Source organism: Equus caballus, chromosome 18 (assembly GCF_041296265.1).
Source record: "Equus caballus isolate H_3958 breed thoroughbred chromosome 18, TB-T2T, whole genome shotgun sequence".
Classification (NCBI taxonomy): Eukaryota; Metazoa; Chordata; class Mammalia; order Perissodactyla; family Equidae; genus Equus; species Equus caballus.
The window spans coordinates 25,318,325-25,338,723 of record NC_091701.1 but is presented as its reverse complement, the minus strand read 5'-3'; the positions used below and the strand labels follow the sequence as shown (position 1 = coordinate 25,338,723).

The 20,399-nt window shown below is 36.3% G+C and overlaps 1 protein-coding gene across 3 annotated transcripts in view; it reads left to right on the top strand.

The window, feature by feature from the left end:
* Positions 1 to 20,399, top strand: part of LRP1B (LDL receptor related protein 1B) — a 1,824,397-nt gene that overhangs the window by 746,305 nt on the left and 1,057,693 nt on the right. The gene's annotated exons all lie outside the window — the stretch shown is intronic.

Genomic DNA, 20,399 nt, shown 5'->3' with positions numbered 1-20,399 from the left:
GCTGTTGCTTATGTCTAGAAGGACTATTCCTTTCTTTTTTGGTGAACTTCTGTTCAAAATACATAGAATCTCTTTTCCAAGAAAGAAGTATCATTTCTTCTTCTAGGTTCCACCTTGTCTTAGTAGAACCACATATCATCTTATGCTTTGGTTATGCTTTCTGTCTGTCTTCCCCATCAGATTGTGATTTTTTTTCTCTGGGGAAGACTCGCTCTGACCTACCATCTGTTACCAATCTTCCGTTTTTTGCCTGAGGAAGATTTGCCCTTAGCTAACATCTGTGCCAGTCTTCCTCTATTTTATATGTGGGTCACTGCCGCATCATGACCACCACCAAGTGGTGTAGGTCCATGCCCAGGAATTGGACCCAAGCTGCTGAAGTGGAGCACACCAAACTTCACTACTAGGCCATGGGGCCAACTCCAGATTGTGAATTTTTTGATAGCAGGAACTGGTTTTAATTCATCTTTGAAGTTTTAGAACCTATTTTACTGCCACGTAAAAAAAAGATACAGAATAAATAGCTTTGAATGAAGAAATTAATTAATGATTTTCTTCCAATGCCTAGCAAAGTGTCTTATTCAATGTCAGTCCACAATAAGGTGATGGAAGACTGCATAAGATATGATAGAAAGATATCAGATCTTTCATGAAGATGTAGATTTGAATCTAATTCAGCCTCTTTAACAAATAATCTTACTCAATAGATTTGATTTCTTCCTATGATCAAAAATAGCAGAGCATAAATATCACTATTTCCAGGAAATTCAGTAATCATGTATATTAGTTCCTTTGGTAGAATGCTTAAATAGGAACCCTAGATGGACAGAAATGTATTGTTACTTAATTAGATCTTTTGCAATTTTATTCTTGCAGCAAGCCTTTTTTTCCTAATTAAGTCCTCCTCAGAATCCCAGTTTTTGAGGAAAATAATAATGAGATTACTCTGATGGAGACCAAAGGGAGCAGGAGAGCAGGAATATCATCATTTTGCCCCCATACGCACACAGGTACACAGGCACATATGCACACCCTGTTGTTCCTTGAGGCACCTCTACTCAAATATGAGGAGCAAACATGGAAAATTATTCTTTTAGATAGCAGAAAATAAAATAAGGCGCAAAACAAATCATCTATAGGAAAGCAGCTAATAAATAAATGCTAAGGTTGGAATCAGATAATATGGATTGATAACTTGGTCCTAATGTATTACGTAGTTGTAGAGCCTTCACAATTCACCTAATATTTCTAGCTTCACTTTTTAAATCTTTCACATGGAGGTAGTGATGCCCACCTACAGGGTTCCTGTGAATTCTAAGTGAGAGAACAAATGTAATTTGTAAATTGTAGGAAATTATACTAATATTAGGTACTATTTTTATTGTTATTAGGACCTAGACAATATAGATTTCAGTTATTTATAATTTTGTTTTGTTAATATTTGAGGACTATTACGAGAAGACATAGTGAAAGTTATACTTCCTAACTACCAATAGCAGTGTCCCTGCTCTTTCAATTCAAGAAGAAAATAGCAGATATATGGTAAATCAGGGGATCATAATCTCCATTTGCCTATATGAAGTAAATAATTCTGCCATTGGATTAGAAATATCCTAAACCACAAAGTTAGAAGGATGAAATGATTGTATCTTAGTGCCAAGGCATTTATGCCCTGCTGAACAGATATCACAATTTGCAAGCCAGATGTCATTTGGATAAGAATACTCAACTTAAAACCATTTGTGTGTTTGGAAATGTTCATGGCTTCAAGGATAAATGCTTATACTTTTAAAAATTAGTCTTCATGGGTCTACCATTATAAACCAGAAACAGAAATAAAGTGTTGTATTTGTGGTCCTTTGTTTACTTTGAAGATGTAAAAATAAAAAAGAGAAAAAAAAGTGAAGATCATGGGAGAACACAGATACTAAGAACTAAAAAATAAATAATGGTACTAAACAATATGAATGTCAAGACGGGTTGCCTACTAATTAGTGAAAAGAAATACAGTAAAGAAGAAGAAATCTGAAGTAAATCTGGGATTTTTAGCATGCCTCGCTGATTATTGTACCCTGAAACACAATCTTTTTTTCATTTTTAAAAGACAGATATGGAATACAAAAAGATTTTCAAGGAGAACGGGGAATAGCTGCAACACTCTCCTATTTCCTGAAAAAGCAAAAAGGCAAAAAAAATAAAAATTTTTTAAAACCCACCACTGTGACCTGATTGAGAAATGCTAGTCATAGGTAGTAGTGACTTTGACCCATCCATCTTCAATAGAAAAGAGGTGGTCTGAACAGGAAGAGTACAGAACAGTAAGAACATTCCCCTAATCATTTTCAGAGCACAGACTTTAGCTGAAAACTACCAGATAATGAACTGTTCCACAATACTTTATAAAAAAAAAGTCAAGAGCCTGCTTTTTCCTTCCCCTTAGATACAGGAGAAATGATCTTCGTGAGTGACGCGTACTGCTGAAAAAGTTTGCAACAAAATTGGTCATTGAATAAGCATTACCACACATCACCAAGAAAAGAGAAGTGGGAATCTAGGTATGACACCGTATCCAGATTTTATAGAATATATTTCATGATAAGCTAGGTGATAATAGGCTCATTTCACAGAAGAAAAACTCAGATTCAGAAACTAAATTAATTTAACAAGGTATTAAACTTTGTTCTAGGAGATAAGTATACATAGTCGAGTCTGTAAAACGAGATTTGTCCTCAAGGAGCCTAAAGTCTAGTGGAGAAGACAGGCAAGAAAAAATAAATTAACAATTACAGTACAGAGTAGTTCCATAGTGGCCAAGATAGGCATATGGGCAGGATGCTAAAAACATATAGAAGCACGACAGGTAAATCTGAGTAGCTTATCCAGGAAGTGTTCACCAGGGAAGTGACCTTTGAGATGACTTTTAAAATATGAATAAGAGTTTGCTGGACAAAGAGATGAAATCACTTGTAGCATGGAGATGTGTAATGGGTCTAGGGAGCTACAAGTAGGAGACCTTGGGTAGAACAAAGTAATTAGATTACAGAAAAGAGTAGAGGTTTGGAGACAACTCTCCATTAATCTTGCACATTTCTTCACATCTAGGCATTAACAGACAATTTGCTCAGATTTATTTACATTTTTGGATATTAAAGATAGAGGATGCCTCCCTTCCCAGAGGCACTTTCATGTAGTAAACACAAAGAAGTCTCCCTGGAGAAGATTTGCTTACATTTACATTGCTGAGTGATAAGGACAATATTTCTCTCCAGAGGAGAGAAGGGTTAGATTTTGCTTGCATCCTCTTTGTAAGATCAGGAACCCCCTGAGCTCAAATTTCCTCAGCTGTGATGTAGACGCAGTGTGGGTACAATATCTATCAAGACCCACCTTCACATCACCCCCATAGGACTTGTGGGGAAAGGAGAGTTGAATTGAACAAAAAGCTCTTGCTGCCCTCTATTCCATGATTAATACATTGCCTAAATTCATTTGAGCTCATAATCTCTTTAGCAGCCTAATCTGTGGAAGTCTGGTGAGCCAAATTTGCATTTACCATCATGCTGCTGCTTAGAAACTGCTTGCCCACTTGACAAAGGGTAAGGGTCAGGCAGGACGTAATGTAAGAAAGACCAGATGAAAAGGATGATATATGATAACCAAAGGCCAACACTCCTAATACACAAAAGCCAAATCAAAGTCTGCTTCTACCCACAAATGAAATGTAGTTAGGTAGAATGTTGAATTTAGATAGAGGGCCTCATTCAGCTTAAAAGGATATTAGCAAAAAAGTAGAATTTCATATTATCTTTGTGTTGAAGTAACCTATAGAACTACTTGGACTTGCCTGGAAAAGGGCTAACATTCTCAGATTCTTTCTAAATAAACTTGAGTTTTACAATAACATTACTCTACAAACAAGTTGAACAGGGACTTTGGGAGCTTTTAAAAATATATTCCCTGGAGTTAGGAAAAGAACAAGCTATTGCTCTGGTGTTATTATGTACTCATAAATCAGTTCCACAGTTTTGAAATTTTACCACATAATGTGCCTATTCTGAAAGCTGATGTTGAATTTCTTGAATTGTTTTAAATTATATTCAAGAAAGAATATAAATTTTTCATGTGAAACATGCATAAAATACATTGACAACTTCACTTTGGTGAATAAGAGTTGTAATGTGAGGTTATGATTGTCAGACTTTTGTTTTGCTTTTTTTTGTTCTAAGGTGACTGACTTTTATGCCAAACTGTCAGTTGTATACACTCTATATCCAATTTATATTTTAAAAAATGTAATTGGGACATATAGCTTTGTTGACAAGTTTGATTTTATCACATCAGTTTGAAGACATTTTGGTTAGTTATAATGCTGTTTGTGCAGTTTTGGTGCAATCATTATTTAATCTTCACATATTCTATGGATGTTTTGATAACAGAGTATCACAAGAACCCTGCATTTAGGAGTTCATGATTACTCATTTTGCTCACTATCCAAAATAGAAGACATTCTCACTTAGCTTAAATTTCTTATCTGCAGTAGTCAATCTGGGGAAAAAATATTCAATATAGTGCAGGTGTGACACTAAATCAGGGAATAAATGCATTGAGCGTATAGTAGATATACACAAATTCAGAAAGAACCTCCTATGTTTTTTCCATACAACCTATTTTGTCAGAATCTGAGCTGACTCAATAGGATGTCTTCCTTTCTGATCAGATGCTTTGTACCCTAAATGGGCAAGAGCTCTCAGAATTACCATATTTCTGGATATTTGACCCTTCTAAATCCAGATTTATAGTATCTCATTTATCTGGAGGTCACACTTCTGGAATCCTCATCCTAAGCCTCAAACTGAATATAAATAAAAATTTTATGGCTATCACAAAACCACCAATAGTAAAGTTTTTATTCTTATGGTATGGACATTAAGAGTTGAAGGAGAATTCAGAGATGATTAGCATGACCCTTTTCAATTGCTGATAAGGAAGCTAGAAATCAAAAAAGGTAATCATTTGAAAAAAGTCACTAGTTCATTGGTAACTTAGATCATAAAAGAATCCAGGGCTCCCAATGGTCAGCTCACGGCTTCATTGTCCAGGAGCACACTCGTGTCACCTCCCACCTTTCCGCTGCTTACAATCAGATTAGTCCTGCTAAAATCTCTCCTTGAATCAGAAAGACTGGCCTGAGCCCAGTGTTCATGATAGACAAAGGATTGGCAACATCTTACCCTCTCTTCACTCTCTGTATACTATAAGGTCCATGAGGAGAGCAACTCATAGAACAGTAACCAAATGAGATATAAAGACAACTTTATTATTAGCTTCACTAGAGAAGGACACTAATGTAGGGCTGTGTTATAAATCAAATTAGAGGACCTAGATCCTTAGTCCTAAGTGGAACCTGCCACTGCCCCTGAAATGAAATCTTAGGTGTGCTGTATAATACAGGAACCTGCAAACAGAAATATATTTATATGCGGCTGTAGAGTGATGGAGATCACAGGAGGAAGGAGATGAAGTAGAGAAAAAGACGAGAATACAAAGTAGTTAATAGTTCCTGTGTAGTTTACTAGATGATGATCATAGTTCCAACTATTTTATAAACATAATCTCATTTAATAATTACAACAATTCTTTAAGGTAAATGCTATTATTTTGTATTTTACACATGATAAAAGTGAGGTAGAAATAAAGTATTCTGTCAAAGGTGACACAGCTGAGAAAGTTAAGATCACAGAGCCAGTGTTCTTAACCACTACATTCAATCTCCTGTCTATGTACATGAATGTGTGTGTATGTATCTGTATGTGTATAGATACAGATACATATCTATATACTAATAGAGAGAGGATCTGTATGTGTATGCATACATATACATATCTATATACTAATAGAGAGAGGAAAGAACTTAATTGGAAACAAATTGGATAATTAGCATACTTCCAAGGCACAGCCTAAGAAATGTATCCATCTAGCTATATAGAGGAAAAGACAGATCATATTTTAAACATTCATTGACCTTGGCCACGAGTAAACATGGTCCAATTGATGTATTGAGCTCCGATCAATCTCATATTCCCTCCTCTTAGAGAGAAACCAGCAAACCAGGGGTATATAAAGAAATAACCTGGTGGAGCAGGGGACACATTGTACAGTAGAAAGAAACTGTCCTTTCTGAGAAATATAGATGTGGGATTGAATCTAGTCTTGTGACCTTGGGAAATCTATTAAGATTTGCTGAGCCTCAGTTTGCTTACCTATACAAAGTGCTCTTTTAAAACGTTCCACTTTACCCTTATTTACTCCTCAATGCCCTGTAGTTTTCCCAACTTCCACCCATCCACTACTATAACCATCACCACTAGCACTACCACACTGAAATCGTTCTTTCAATTTCCTGACTGCATTTAGCAGTTCTTTGCATTTTACTTTGCTTAAATTCAGGTATCCAACTACTGGCTGGTAAACTCCATACGTCCTTCAGATACCTCAATTTAAGAAGCCTAAAACCAAACTCATCATCTTTGCTTTCCAACACTGCTCTTTCCTTTGTTGCCTATTGAATAACTACTTTTATTTCATTTGCTGAATCCAGAAATCTGAAAGTCATTCTACATTCTTTTTTTTGAGGAAGATTAGCCCTGAGCTAAGATCTGCCGCCAGTCCTCCTCTTTTTGCTGAGAAAGACAGGCCCTGAGCTAACATCTGCACCCATCTTCCTCTATTTTATGTGGGACACCTGCCACAGCTCTATTTTATGTGGGACGCCTGCCACAGCATGGCTTGACAAGCGGTGCGTAGGTCCACACCCAGGATCCAAATGGGCGAACCCTGGGCCACCAAAGCGGAACATGCAAACTTAAACACTGCACTACCAGTCTGGCCATCTACCTTCTTTCATTTCATAGCCCCACATAGCCATCTCTCATTGTTAGTTCCTTTCTTTTTCTCTTTTGCTGTCATCATCATTTTTCTACTATATTGATGTAATAGGTTAAATACAAGTCTTCCTACCCCGATATTTCCCCCGACTTCTCTGATCCAGCCCGGACAACAGCTGCCAGAATGATGCTTGTAAATGAAAATCATCAGTTATTGCAGGGCCTAAAACCATTTAATGATATACCAGAGCTTTGCAGATAAAGCTCCAGCTCTCTAGGTTAGCACACATCAAGGTTTCTCAACCTTGGCACTATTGACGTTTCAGGCCAGATAATTCTTTGCTGGGACAGAGGGAGTGTCTTTTATATTGCAGGATGTTTAACGGCATTTCTGGCCTTCATCCATTAGATGCCAGTTGCACCCTCTGTCCATTGTAACAGCCAAAAAATGTATCCTGATGTTGCCAAATGATTCCTGGGGACAAAATTTTCAGTGGTTGAGAACCTCTGGTGTACTCAATCTGGCTACTCCATTTCCATTTCCCTGCAAACATACACATCGTATTTTATACCTTTCCCTAACGCAAACCCTTCATTCCAGGCATCCAAACTACATCCACTCTTCTAAGCATATCCTACTTTTCCATGGCCTCGAACTTTTCTGTGACTCTGCTCATAATGATCTTTTAACTTTTAATGTCCTTTCCTTCATCTAGTTAACTCTTATTTATCAACTTAAAAACTCAGCTCAGGCAGTGCTTTATCTTCGGAAGCATTCTCTTCTTAATCTAGACTAATTCTGAAGATGCCTTTATCAAAGGATTTAAACTGCATTATATTAAAAAAAAAAAAAAAAACTCCTCACTTGTCTTTATCATACTGTGTATTCTTGACAATTTGCATCATGTCTCATCTGGTTTGTATTCCCAATGCCTTGCCCTAGATGGCAACCTCCATAGATGTCTGTCTTTGTGAATGAATATGTCCCTCATAAGAATAAAGGAAATCACTATGTACAGCACCGTGTTCAGTATCTTGCATGCAGTAGTCACAAGGTTAATGTTAATTACTTTTTTATGCATTTCCTAAACCTCCTAATGAGATTTTTATACTAGGTTAAAAAAAGTTTTGGTTTTTAGAGTTTTTCCGATTTTGAAATTTTGGATAAGGTGTTAGAGACTTGGAGCTCACTCTTTAGCCACACACACTATCAGTCCACTGAGACTGGTCTTTTCATAGTCACCTGCTCAACTTGCTGCTTTCCAACCTCAGTCTTTCACATCCTCTCCTATGTGGGCCTCTGACCTTTTCACCTATATAAATGTTGCTAATCCTTACAGACCAGCTCAATTCCAATTCCTCCATGAAGGCTTCTCCTGACACTCTAGCTCATGTGATTTTTTCCCCCACCATAAGAAAACTATGCCTATTTGGACTTTAAACACAAAATTCTAAACAAATTTACTTCATTTCCCCTTTTACCTAAATTAGAAAATGCTCTAAGGAAGACAAAGATGGTTAAAGACAATCAACCTGAAAATACAGGTAAGAAAACAAAGTCTAAACAGCAAACATAGAATTATGCTAGCTAGTAAAGTGTGTGACTATTTGCAATGACTTTATTTCTTGAGATAAATGTTGAGTAATTGTACTATTTTGGAAATCATGGAAATGTATGACATATTGTAAAAGATTTCCAGGAAAAAATTGTTAGAATATAAATTTAACCCTTGAAGGAGCGTTTAATAAACAGAAATGATTTTGCTTTCCTGTAGCCCTTTATCATCCTAGAATGCAAGATAAATAGATATCTGCGAATGTTGGTCTGTTTTGCAAATAGTATCTACATAAAGCCACTGTCTATTAGATCTTCTTGGATAGAATTTGAAAACCTGTCTCATCAGATTGTGGTAATAGCCCTGAAACTGCAACAATGGTATTGCCTCTATAACCTCATTTGCAAAAGAAAGAGATCTTTGGTATTCTATCTGTGAATTTAATGACATGATTGGTGTTTCTTTTTTTTTAACCTATTTTCTATGGAGCTGTGAGGTTACAAATATTCTATTTGCAAGAAGAATTCTTTATAATTCAGTTTTCTATTCCCTATGTTGAATGGAGGTCTCTGTCTTTACAATAGATTGCTCACTGGGGAGGGGAAAAGGCAACATCATCCTGAATAAAAGATTTTGCTTTGGAATTGAATATATGAAATATTTAAATGAAAGGAAACTTACTGTGCTATTTGGTATTTGCCATGGCTTTGGGATTATCAATAAGCACTTCATAATTTCTTTCTCATTAAGAAACCAGTACCTGTGCTCTTGATTATTGACATCGTTTTTATTATGTAGACTTTTAATCACAAGAAAAGTGCCCTCAAACAGTTGCATGCCTTTGTCTTGAATCAGTAATTAAGTAATATTTATTAGAAAATTTGGGCAATATCAAATGCATAGAGCCTTTGTGAAGATTAAATGAGAAGCATAAATAACACCCAAAATGAAAGCCATTTCCCTTCCCCATCCTCTTAATCTGAAGTAAATATATTTTTATTTAGATCCCTTGATAAAATTGATTTTAAAAATTGAGATATCAAGGGAAATAGAAAGAAGACAGATGTTTAGTTATTTGGTGCATCAGAATCTGAAATAATATGACAAAGGCAAAAAAAAAAAAAAGTATTTGCCATAACTGCAACAAAACCATGAAGAAAACCAATAAGTGTTTACATGGGCACATTGAGTATACTTTGGGAAAGATTCTTTCTCTTTTGCTTTTCTTTGTAATTCAGCATATAAAGGCAGGAGCATTTATTTTACATATTTGTTTTTTGATTACGCAGTTGTTATTTTTGCTTATTATTGTTTGGGGGAGATTGTGCTTTTGTTTTGTTTTTTCTTTTACATACTGTGGCATCTATTTTTTCCTTTTCATCTGGGCTCTTGTTTATAGAAAGTTTGAGGAAAAGTTATGTAATGCTCCACTGGACCAGAAAATTAGTGACAAGTGAAACTCCAAGAGGTCTAGAGGTCCAGCCAAGTTGGGGTTAACATCTAGAAGTCTAGGTGTTTATGGAGACTGGCAAAAACCTCTTGAGTCTACATAAATGACCTGTGAATTTTGTGATAAAAGGCATTTTGACAAGGTTTTCAGGATTTCTTGCATCCAGAGAAAATGGAAATCTTTGAGAAGAGCCATCAAACCTTAGGTCAGAATACAGAAGTTTAAGGAACAGTTAAGGATAGAAAAAAAATTAAACCTTACATTTCAAGAATTTGGGTTTAAATTTAAGGATAAGGTTTGCAGATTATGTATTTTTCTTTAAAATAGTTCGTTTATTCCACCTGAAACTATTTCACTGAGTCATTAAAAACAAAGAAATTTATTTTATACTTAGGTTTTGGAATTTGTGTAATATAGTTGGAGATTTATACTGAAGTTCCTATTACTATTATTTTTTCTTTGAGGGGTAAGATTGAAGACATTATGGAACTACATGAATAAAGTGATAAGTATTAACTTAGAAAAAGAAAATAAGCAAGAGAACACCTGACCTTGTCATCTGCATCAAGAGTTCATGTCTTGTTCTAGCTAATTTGTATAGCTTGGGAAGAAATAGCTAAACCAAAGGTGCTGGTGTTGATGGGGATGGTGGTAGCAGCAGCAGCCGCTATAGTAATAATAATAATTATTATTTACTCCAGAATACCATACACTGTGCTAAGCATTTTATAAGTATTATCTTCCTTAATCTTCTTTTTAACCTGCTGAGGAAGATGGTATTATTGGGTTTGTTTCATAGGGAACAGACATACAAAAAACTTCTCAAGCTAAAATAACAAATAACTGATAGAGCCAGAATTTTAAGGTAGAACATTGAGACCCCAAAATGCATGTTTTACCAGATACACTGTTTTGCAAATCAGTTACTTAGATGGGAAGGCGCCATAGCTTTTGAATTTCTGGAATTAAATTCAAGATGTCTTCAAACCTATATTTGCGGCTCTAGAAATAACGGCTAAGAAGGGACAGATATAAAATTTTGGTGTGGAGGAGACATTGAAAATTTATTCACATCTTTGATGAAAATGCTTAGTGTCTTAGATTTCTAACCCTTTCTATGATATTTGGGATATTGGGAAGTATGTTATCTTTGAACAGTCTCATGCAAAAGAGGAATATTCTTAATCACGCAAGGGATGGTCCATGTTGGTTCAAGAATCACCCTTTCCAACTGCCTCTTCCCAGATTTTAAAAGGAGAATGGGATACTGTCTTCCTTGCCCTCAGGTTTTCCCCTCAACAATTCGCATACTTGTCCAGGGCATGATGAAGTCTAGGGCTCAGGCTCTGATGTTTCTCCTTCTCTTTTCTTCTCCTCCCGATATCCCTGTATCAAATAAGTAGAGACTTTCTTTTGCTTGTCTTTATTAAACATTTATTACATTACAGGGAAGCACACCTCTGGCTTAGTATTTGCTATACTATGCTGTATTAGAAAAATCTTTTCTCTTGCCCATTCATAAAGCCTATTATCTCTCTTACCCTGTATTCTTAAAATTCAGAGCTCAGGCTCGAAAGTTGAAAGCTTCTAGAGAACAGGATTTAAAGTGTAAAGAATGCATTGCTTTAAAGTTTCCCAATATTAGTTTTAATTTCAAAAATTTCCAAACATCAGTAATCAATGCAGCTATTGACAAGGGATCCTTGCAGAAGGAGGAGTTCCCGCTGTGGGCCCACAAAATGGTACCACATTGAGAAGAGGTGAGGTAATTTCCTTTATAAGACTAGATATGAGAAGAACAAACTGCTGGGACTAGTTGTGTGGCCTTGAACAAGTCATTTAACTTCTCTCTATTTAAATTCTCTTTTTTAATAAAATATGCTAAAATAGCTGTTTTTCTGCCGTATGTCTAGATAATAGAGGTGAGGTTGCTTTGTAAAGTAAAAATTTTAAAATATTAGTTTTTAGAATTCACTTTCATATTCTCAGAGACATAAAAGACCAATGGAAAAAATGTTACTATTCATTCATTTACATCCTTCAGAGCTTTAAAAGGATTGGGGAATTTTTCATTTTTATATTCCAGAAATCTGTCTTTGACACTTCTTGTGATAATTCAAAACCAATAGAAGAAATCCCAGGTGTGAGCAGTAAGAAAGAGCTAAATAAAATACCTGCCAAGATAACCTTACAACCTGGAAAGCATGCTTCATCCTAAGAATTTTGATAAAATGAAGACTATTTAATGAGTTGCAAATCCACAGTTTCTACCAGATTTATGAAAGCCTATTTTATGATCATATATATTGTACCTTATCGTCATTATGGTTGCAAAAAGGTTTACAGGGAAGCAAAGACATGTAATAGTCTCTCTTAAGGAACTTTTAATCTCAGGGAGACATAACACAAGCAAAAATTGTTTGATGTATGGAGAAAATTCATAAGAATGTGTATTATGGAAAATGAATAGCAGATCATTTTATAGATGTATCCTAGTTTGTATCTGTTATTTTTGCCTCCTTGGTTCTGTTCACCATTCTCCTGCTAATATAATGCAAATCTTTCACTGGAAATTACTTCTTTATACACTCTTTTGGTCCTCCCAGAAGCTGCCTGTAAGACAAGATTAAACACACAAGAGATTTATTGGAAGAGGGTTCAAAAAAAGCGAGGAGAGCTTTCAGACTGCCATCAGTTTTGACACCTGTGGTAAGAGAGCATGAAGGGGAGAAGAAGGGAAGAGGAAGAGTCTTGGACTACAGCATCATTCCAAGAAAGCTTCAGCTAAGCCAGTGGGGGTCCTTGAGCCACTGTCACCCATAGAAGGAGTCCTGAGTCTTGCGGGAATGGAACTGCACTAGGCTCATGCCCCCCCACTGTGTTCAGTAACTCTCTGGGATCAGCACGCATGAGGAGTATGACCACAGCACAGATGCAGTGGTAGATCCAAAGGGGCCGCATCTGGGATTGTCTTTCACTTACGCTCCCTTCCTTAAGATATCTGAATGGTGCACTTTCATGCTATCAAACTTTCAATCCCCCTACTTCTTGTGAATTTTACTTCACTTTTGGCTCTGGGGTGGACTCGTGGATCAGGTCTGGCCAGTCAGAACACTGTATTTCCGACATCTAGAGCTGTTGCTTCAGAGATGGGCATGTGAGCTGCTTATAACCAATGAGAAACAATGAACTGCTTTTGTTATTGTTGGGAGAAGAGCCTATATTCTTTTTTGAGATAAGCTAAACTTTTAGCTATTGAGAAGTCCTTTGGGGAGTGTAAACATTAATCCGTACAGCAAAAGTCAGAGATATGAAATGGAGAAAATCTGAGCTCTGATGACATTATTTCAGCCCTTGAATAAAGGTGTGCCTGATTTCTTAGTTTATGAGGCAATGAATTTCTTTTTTTAATTTATTCAATAATAACTGATACATATAAGGGTTACTGAAGTGATTTGGGTAACTGGGTGCGGACTGACTCCACAAAGGCTCCAACTAAGAGTACTGAGGTCTGTGACATCAGGAACTGCCTTACGGGTCCTTAATGCTCAGATCCTAAAACTAACCTGCACTTTTTTATGCCACATACTTTACAGTTAATAAAGATTTGTTTCATGAATTAATGAAGTTTCCAACAAAGAACAAAGTTTTAAGAAAGGAGAGAACTCTATGACAAAAACATTTTCTTATGTTTCATAAACCCTCAGAAAATGAAGTTCTTTAGACAGCGTTCTTAAATGCAATTCTCACTCTAAATCCTAAGAAACACACAGTACACACACAAGACCATTTTTATTCCTTACCTATGCGAAGCAAAACTCTCACATGTCATTCCATTGAATCATTAAATAGTAAACAATGAAGATATAGGCGTAGGTAAGATGTATATCTTTTCTTTAATTTTACTTGAGACAGTAAGTTCTGTAAGTAGAATGTCAAGAAAATAAGGAAGTACATTATAACTTTCTCAATTAAGAGTAAAGTACCGGACAACCCGTTACCTGATGACACTTCTCCTCATAAAGTATGTTAACAAACTGCCATCATACAGCTGCATGGGAAGATCCACGTTGCAGGTTTCTGTAGATCAGATGCACCATTGGTCATTGCAGGCACTGGCTTCAAGGAACAGGAGAGCCCAAAGGAGGTAGGAACATCAAGCCATATGAGGTTAGCATCACTGATTTTAAATCACACTTCTGCTTTTTTTCCTGGACCCATAAGATCGAGAATGAAGAATTTAAAGCTTTAATCCTAAACATTCCCCAAATATTTTGTGCCACCTACAAGCATTCGTAATCATATATTTTGATGTTTTTATGTCTTTTCTATACTGTTACGAAGAAAAGTGATTCTAGGAGAAAATCCAATTGTAAGGCTGATCACAATGAACTCAAAAGGTTGGCATAATTATGCCCAAAATAAATTAAAGTGAATTGGCAGGCACTATTATTTTGGAGTGCCACACTTCCTTTGCTATGAAGATGGTTATGAAATCTTAAGATGAATTGTATGCATGTGTGCTGGAGAACCTGGCCATTTAAGGTATGGTACGTGGTCTAGCAGCACTGGCATCATCTGAGAACTTATTAATAAAGCAGAATTTCAGGCCCCATCTCAGACCTACTGACTCAGAATCAGTCTTTTCACAAGATCCCCAGGTAATTTGTATGCTCATTAGAATTTGAGAGCCACTGCTCTCGATCAGAATATCACAGGATTGGGAGATATTATTTCATATTAAAGTTGAAAGTCTGGTTGTTTAGGACTTAGATTTTCTAACCTATATTATCATTGAGGCTTTGCATTCCAATTCATTTCCTCTTTTCTTGTAACCCAGCAAGACAGATTTGACTTGTATTACATGTTACTATATAAAATTGAAACAAGAAAAGCACCGCAGGTTCCAATTTGATACACAGTGACAGACTGTGGATCAAGAAGACTACATTTGACAACTGTTTTATCTACCTGAATATGCATGCAACAATTTGGCTAATCCCAAAAGTCAAAGTTGGTTACAGTTGATTGATAAAAATATGCTTCCTTATTCAAGGTCAAATTAATTTGTAAGAATTTTCTTTTGCTTACTGAGCGGCTTCCATGAGGAATTCCAATCTGACATTATAGCTGTGCATGCATTTTCTCACCTTAAGTGTATAAACCTCTCCTCAGCTTCAGTGTATCTGATAAATTGTATAAAGACACAGACACACAAACTACTCTGGAAATTTCAGCTCATTCAGATTTGCTTCGCATGACCTGAAATAATTTACAGTTACAGATGGTACTTGAAAATGTCCTGAGGGTACTTGCACACAAGAGTAGAAAGCAAAACTACCTTTTAGAGACTGCATAATCTGCCTGATTTGACAATGTTGATGGTTGAAGAAAAAATATATTTTAGGACAAGTTCATGAAAAAACATTAAAAAAAATGGGCTTTTAGCCTCCAGAATAACCATTTTTGTTTTTTGCATTACAAAATTATGTCAGTTTGCTCTGCTCAAGTACACAATATGGCCCTTAGATGTTAGAATTAAGAGCACTCTGTTGAAATATATGTCAGCATTGTTTGATCTAGAGAAAGGTGTAAAGCAACTTTTGATCTCTTTCAGTCTGCAGCCTTGTCGTGTAAAGCAGAAGGAAAACTGAAACAGTTTAATTTTGCTGAACCGTTTTGCATTATACAAAAGGTACAGTGATTTTAAAAAGCTGTTCTCCCTTTGGGATTCTAATGAATATAAGTTTATCACAGTGGTACAGTTTTTAAGTAAATAAAAATACGTGGGCACCTTATCCAGTTAGAGTTTACAGGGACTGAAAGTAAGGACTTTTATCAACACGTTTTTAAATGAAGCATTTGTAAAAAGAACTTGCCTAATCTCAACAGATAAAAGTGAATGAGATTCAACAGTTGATTTAGGATATTTTGACAAAGTACAGGGTTCACCACCACCCCCTCCCACCCCCCCAACCCCCACCCAAAGGAGCTCTTGGTTACTTAAACTAACCTTTAAAGAAGCATTCTTATTTCCACATGCAAATTTCTCAAACATTTCTCATTGTTGTTCTTCCAAGCCTTTATTATGACCTCCATTTCCTGAAAGCTGGATGAGAGCAGATGTCTGTACCTTCAGAAAGAGCCACATGAGAGAGTAAAGGTTTCTGTTATAGATTGAAAGTGGGAAAAAGTTTCAATGAATTCTTCCTTCCTTTATTGGCCTCTTTCTACCACTTTCTGTTTTTAAAAATTGCCCATACTAGAGTCATTTTAAATTTGATCTCTGTATGAAAACTCTTTATCCCAAAATCATGTATATAAAAGTGATCCTTCTTCATGCTATTCTAATAAACCATGTTTTATCTCTAACCTTTATAATTTCTTATTGCTTTGTGCATGTTTGTATTCATAGTACATTTTTCTAACTTGATTGTGAACAGACAATATAATTTAGGAATGTTTGTATTAATATAATTCCTACTACAGTGCCTCACGTATAGCTGATCTAATTAATGTCTGCCAGATAAATGGAGCGGATGAATCCAGCTGATTTAAGATAAATCCTATTTAGAAAATCCAGATTTAGCCTTGGAAATACCAGAAGTCAACTATTAGTGGTTTTTGATAGCCTAGGGTATCTATAGTGCAAAATTGCTCAGATTAATTAAAATGTTAATTTTTAGCAGTTCAAGATACATTCCACAAAGAATGGCACCCTGGGCCTTCAGGGTATACTGAGACCTGACCACCTAAAAGATAAACATCAGAGAGAAATTTTTACAACTGTCAGCTACTAAGTACTATGTTAGGTTATTTTCATATTTGATCTTCCTAAGTCTTCACAACAAACCTGCTACGCAATTACTAATATCCCCATTTTTACAGAAAAGGATTTAAGTTGTTTTGTCTAAGTTCAAGCTGGAGTAATAAAAGGCCACCTAGAATTCACGCTGTGTTCTGTTTGACACCCAAGTAGATCCTCTTTCTAACGTACTATTCTGTTTTGAAGATCATCTTCAAAGGAGACTGTTGGGGACTAAATTGTGTGCTCCCCCCACCCCATCACCTCCACTTTCATTAATGTGTTGAAGCCCTAAGCCCCAATGTGCTATACTTGGAGATAGGGCCTTGAAAGAGGTAACTAAGGCTAAATGAGGTCATAAAGATGAGGCTCTATTCCAATATGACTAGTGTCCTTATAAGAAGAGGAAAAGATACCAGGGATGTGCATTCACAGAGGAAAGACCATGTGAGGACATGGTGAGAAAGCAGCCAAATGAAAGCCAAGAAGAGAGGCCTTAAGAGAAATAAACCCTCCAGCACCTTGATCTTGGCCTTTTAGCCTCCAGAACTGTAAGGAAATACATTTCTGCTGTTTAAGCTGCCCAGTCTGCGGTACTTTGTTAAGACAGCTGTGGGGCACTGGAATTGGCCACCCCAAGATATGTCTCTTTGGCATGAGGATTATTTTGGGCTGGTTACTTTTAAAAACTGCAGACGTGAGAGAAACTCTGAAAAGCAGAAGTTACCCTTTGTAAGAGACATTTACATTTACTCTAGAAACTCTTATCAATGCAGAAAGCAAGGACTTAAATATGCTTAATAATCTTATTCTTCTTTACTGTGCTTTTCTGGTGATCTCCTGTAACTGACTCCCCCCAACCCCAACATCCTCCTTTGTCTTTAGCTGAGGATGGTATTTAAGGTGAGAGCTTCCTCCATTTTGGCGAGCTACTCAGTTTTTCTGGGTCTCTCCCACGTACACATGTTATAAAGCTTTGTTTAATTTTCTCCTGTTATTCTGTCTCATGTGAATTTAATTCATTGTCTGGCCAGAAGGACCCAGAGTGGGTAGAGGAAATGCCTTCCTCCCTTACACAGCCCCAGCTGACTAATACAGAGACACCAATAAAAAGTCAAAATCTATGTGATAAAGGAAGACTTATTAAGTCTAGAGAGTAGGAAATGATCTAGAAATACAATATCTCAGTGCTTTGTGTGGCAACATCATTCAGTCATATCCAAACAGGAGGTATTGATTGAATACTTACTATGTCCCTGCTGAGTCCCTGCCCAGTGCAGACAGCAAGGCTTCTGAGGCTCCACATTTGGCATCTCTTCATGATCTCTACAATTCCCTTTTATGGAACCACCTTTATAGATTAAAGCTTAATAAAACTTGACATTATGTCACTTGGCCAAACACAAACACTGCCATTTCCTAAAACCACACTGCCCAGTACTTTCTGTGAACTCTGTTTTCCTAGGACTATGATGAATTGCAAATGAACAGTGTGGCGTACCCTGCTTACTAAGGATATATTATTTTTTCCCAGATGCTCATTTCCTGCTTTTCCTCTATACACATATACCTCTTCTATGCCCAGATATCTTTTGAAATACGTGTGGTACTTTTTTCCTAGACTCTGGGGGACTGGAAAGATATTTGTACAACACAATCACTGTTTCTAAGAGGTAGTCCCCTTTTCTGCTTTTTGCCCTTGGCTCTTTATTTTTCCGGGTGCTATATTTTTAAATGATTTTATTTATACAATATTTCTTCAAAGGTGCTTCTCTCTTTCAAAGCGACATGATGAAACTGAGAAGAATATTAATAACTCTGAATTGGAAAATTTATTGCTTTCTTGTTTCAGCCTGACTAGTGGGAGAAAAAGTTTCTCGTGGTAATAATGCTGTTAAATGACAGGGCAATCAAGCCCTCAAACTTCATTTTTCATTTGAAAAGACAAACTTATAATAGTATTGTGGGAGACATGACATCTGTAATCAAAAGAGCTTGACTTTAAAAGGAAAAGAATCTTATAAGGCTATCTAAGACAGGAGAATATTCTTGTCAAAATCATTAGCTCCCCATTACATTCAAATAGAATAAAGCCTTTGTTAAATTACTGGGAGATGATTCTCCTGTCAGAATCTGGTCTCTTGTCCAAATTCCCTTGAATGGAACAACAGTGATACAATGAAATTTAAAATTTCTTACCATTGAGCCCCATGGTAGAGTGTCATTTTTTTATTTAACATCTTGGTCACAAATGAAAAAAATACAATAGCCAGATATTAATGTAAAGATGTGAAAGGAAGGCAGAGACAGCGGCTGGAGGATTTTCTGTATTTTGGAGAGGTTTCTTCTGAGTTTTGCAATACTTGGTAGTCCCAGGGGAAATTAAAAGGCGGAAAGGGCCTCTGCAGGGTAAGTATCAGGCCAAGGAACTTAGTCTCAGATCAAATGTGAATGACCATCAAGGTCATAGAACCTTCTCTCAATTCATTAGACCATTTCCTTTTGGATGAAATAATTAGAAAAAGGCTCAGGGAATTGGATTTACAGGAATTTGTATGTAATAAGGACAGTTTTTATATAAAAATACATTTATGATATATAATAGTCCTTTAACTCTTATAACAATCCTGAGTGGTAGTCTCTTTTATGTTCATTTTCACATTTGTATAGGTCAAAGTTCAAAAAGATTTCCTCTCCCATCAAACAATTGACAGAGATACAACTAAATCTCTGTTCCATTGATTTTGAGTCCAGAGATCTTTGTGCAGATACCACAAGAGTTTCTACATGTTTTTTGGGATATCATGAGAAGATAGCTAACAACCATTTTTTACCCCTGTTTTTTTCTTTCGTCTTCTCCTTCTTCTGCCCATCTACCACTTCCTCCTCTTCCTCTTTTTCCTACTCCTCCATCTATTGATTGACTGACTGTATTTTTTTTTTTACTTCCAGAACATGTCACGTTTATTAGGCTATTAGGGAGAGGTTCAAATTTCCTGAAGATATGTTATAGATCACTTTTTAGAACCCTGTTAAATCACAATTTAGTGGCTTTGCATTAGAAAAAAGTCTTGGGGGCTGGCTCCTGGCTTAGTGGTTATTTTGGGCATGCTGCGCTTTGGTGTCCTGGGTTAAGTTCCCAGGCACAGACTTACACCACTTAGCAGTGGCCATGCTGTGGTGGTGACCCACATACAAAATAGAGGAAGACTGGCACAGATGTTAGCTCAGGGTGAATATTCCTCAAGCAAAAAGAGTAAGATTGGCAACAGATGTTAGTTCAGGGCAAATCTTCCTTAGCAAAAATAAAAAAGTCTCTTGATTTTTTTCTTTTAGCTATACATCCATGAGGGGACTCAGAAATATTTTTTTATGGCACATCTTAAGCAAAATAGTTTATTTACAATTATATGAAAGAGTTATTCACATGAAATTGTGTAGTTGTCTTATGAGTAAGAGAGAATTTACCCCTCTAGAGAGCTTCACAAAGAATATGATATCATATTCAAAAGACAGGAGACTTACAAAAAGTCTCCATCTTAGAAGACAGAGCTATATCATGTAGCCTCTGAAAGATCTTTAAAGCCCTGTGTCCTTAAGAGTATGTTTTTATTTAGAATCCATGATATAGAATATTGGAATGGTCATAGTCATTGTCCAAGAGCTTTTGTTTTCAACTAAAGCAAAAGCGAAAACATAAACAT